The sequence below is a fragment of the Enoplosus armatus genome, chromosome 1 (genome assembly GCF_043641665.1).
Source record: "Enoplosus armatus isolate fEnoArm2 chromosome 1, fEnoArm2.hap1, whole genome shotgun sequence".
In the NCBI taxonomy this organism is placed as follows: Eukaryota; Metazoa; Chordata; class Actinopteri; order Centrarchiformes; family Enoplosidae; genus Enoplosus; species Enoplosus armatus.
In genome coordinates, this window is record NC_092180.1 from 15,329,469 (window position 1) to 15,333,006 (window position 3,538).

The window sequence follows — 3,538 nt, forward strand, 5'->3', positions numbered from 1 at the left end:
AAGTACTGAATTGTATTTTTATGATTTTTGCATTTCTTTCTTTTTTTTGGACTAAAATGGTCAGATTGAAGTCTAAAAAAGACACCACTGGGTGTATATGTTGAAACTATATAATGTAAAATGCATTCCAGGTCTCTAAATCCCCAAGTTTTAAGAAAACATACAGATTCTCAGCGTCTTATTTATTATTCATTTATTATTCATTGTGGGAACTGTCCTCGCAGAGCTTTGTTTCTTGGACTTTTTGGTTCAACAATAATCCAACAATAATGGGGGCAAAAATGTCTACAGAATACATTGATATATATATATATATATATATATATATAATATATATATTTTTTTATCTAGCTTAATGTGACTCCTTTCACTAAGCTGATAAAGGCATTTTATTTCCAATGAACATTACATTTTTTTTTCATGGCAGACATTTTGACATGCTGCAGTAGGAAAAGCACAGGTGTAAATACTCAAATTAACCGACTGACAGCCATCAGTTAATGCAGTTAATGTGATTATTTACACCTGTTAAAGTGCCATGAAGAGCCATTGTTAATGTTATTAGTAACACCTGGGCTTTTCCTAGTATGATAGGTTGAAATGTCTGCTGTGAAAAAGGTTTTTTCTAAGCATCAGGGCAGTTTAGACCACACTGGGTTTCCATCCTCCCCACATTCTTCTAAAAGTGCCTTAAAAACCATTAAATGATTCCCGCTCCCAAAGCACACTGACATAAAACAGTAGCTGGGTGCAGACTGTTCATTTGCTCTGGCTGTTCACCTGCTGCAGTGCACCAATGATGCCACTACTGTTGCATTATTTGTGGCATACGTGAATCCTACAGCTGTGTAGTGAACCATAAATCAAGGTCAGATCTCTAATGGGATTATAATACACATAGTACACCTTCAGTACTTTTGCTCATATTTCCCAGCCTCTAACATCTCCTCTTAACCCAGACCTGAAGCTGCAGTATTTCCAGTTTTGCTGAACCAAACGTACAGAAAAATTTTGTATCATTATTATTATTATTATTATAAGGGTCATTTACATCTCCTAAACATCACTAAATTATTGCTGTATGTGCCTTATCAGTTGCTGCCACCAGAAACCTGACACGTGGTTTTGTTTACATGTTACTTTGTCACAATATGTTCTTAAGGTTGAGGGCAGCACATCACAGGCTGTTTGTATCATGGATCTAAGGAAATCAACAAACATTTGTCTTTGTTGTTCATTCATTGTCACATCTTTGCTCAAAGACTTGATTTGGCACAGCCCCTCTAGTCTTACTTCTCCACCCCGTGGCTGCAGGAGGTACTGCATCTTGTGTTATGACTGATGTTTTAAACTTCAGGTTTCATTTGAATTCATTCCTCAGCTAACCTATTTTTTACATTCCTATTTATTACCCTGAACCATCTATACTTTTATTATGTATTCTCTGTGAACATCAGCCTGGACTGCGGAACCATAACCTTTATTTCACCTCAGAAAGCTGACCTCATTGGGCCCATCGCTGATCAAATCCTTGAATGTATCTCCGATGTCTCAGTGATCAGAACTGCTGCAGATTGAATGAAACATTTGAAGAGTTTTCTTTTACCTTAACTACCTTTTAAGCCAACATTCAGTTTTGTTGTAGCTACATTTTCAGCCATATAAAGCACGGGAGGTGAATCGCTTTCTGTTGCCTCTTCTCTCTCTGGTGATCATCTCAGCGTGACAGGAGAGTGCTTTGAAAATAAAGGATTAAGTTGACTTAATAATAGAAGTTATACAGGTGGAGGCTTTCTTCATACACAGATCTTTGGCTATTTTAGTGGGTCCTTTATTTATTGATTAGAAGGAGAAACTGGCATTACAAACCAATCTTCATTAAAACAAAGAAAAAAGGTCATGAGAAGCACCATTAAAAAAATGTCATTAATTTATTTTATAGTTATTATTACAATTATTTGACTCATTTGGTTGACATTTTGATTGGAAATTAAATCTAAATGAGGGAATATGATGATATAACTGAAATAGTCGAATATCGGAAGCATGAATACACGCTATATTAAAATGTTCAATTTCCTCAGTACTTAATCTAAAGCAGTGGTTCGCAACCTGTGACCCCGACAAGGGGTCTCAAGATAAATGCAAAGGGCTTGCAAGATTATTACCACAAGGGCAGAAAAACATACTTCTACTACACAAAGCAATGCTTTTCTTCTAATCTTTGCCCCCCCACCCCTTTACTTTATTTGACTAAAATAAAGTAAAACAAGTACAAGGAAACTGGAACTGAAATTGTGTAATCTTAAAAATACATGTCATAGGACATTATTGCAAGAGAAAATATATCGTACAAAATCCTGAATTATTTTTCTATGTTATGGCCTTTAATATGGGAAGCATCTGATCACACCGTTTTCAGTGCTTATTTGAACAAGCTCATGATGTTTTACAGATGTGACAGATGTGTTAAAACTCTACATTCATTATATTCATGAATTGATCCAGATTCATCACCTTTTAAGTCAGCCAATGTTCTCAATGACATTTCATAAAATAGCATTATTTCATCAAGAAGCCAATATTCACTCAAACATCTGATCTTCAAAAAGAGGACAAGGAAAAGACTCAATCAAGAGTTATCCAAGTTTATTAATATTATTTTTTTTAAAACTAATATAAATCCCACATATGATCCTGGTGCCTTTAAGTCAATGAATGCATGGATACCTGCTTTAAGTACTGCATTTCAACACTCCATTCAAAATATGTTTTTCTTCTTTTCTTTTTTTAATATTCATCAGAGTGGAAATACATGGCCTCAGTGCAGTGTCATATTCACTACTATTCTCCTACCTTTTTCTCTCTTGTGCAAGTCTATGCGAGTGAGTTAGTCAACAGTATTAGTGTTTTTCTTTCCGCAGTAGCCAAAGTGGACGCTGCTGCTCAACTACAGAGAGACAAAAGGGAGGGTGGATAAAATGGTTTGAAGTGTGAGAACGAACAGTAAATATTTATCCCAAATTGAGCTGTGTATTTCCCTCTGAACACACACACACACACACACACACACACACACACACACACACACACACACACACACACACACACACACACACACACACACACACACACACACACACACACACACACACACACACACACACAGGAAATTAAAGTCAAACGTCACTGCCAGTATCAAATTGACAAAATGATCCCAGGTCGCAGGCTCATGTGAAATTCCTTACACACATGTAGAGCTGAGATCATCTCACAAAAACCTAGTTAACCATCACAGGCCCGTCTTGTAGGGAGGAACCCCCCCCCCCCCCCCCCCACACACACAACAAAATGAAGAAAAGTTTCACAGCAGATCCCAACAATCGTTCAGTTTAGAAAGAACAGTCAAGAGAGGGACGTGACATTCTTTTTCTTGTTCTCTTAAGATACATCGGATGGCGGTGATAACGGTGTTTAAGTCAAATGAAGGTGCTGGAGGGAGGTGTAATCGTAGCAAAGCATGTGCATATTCTGGGAG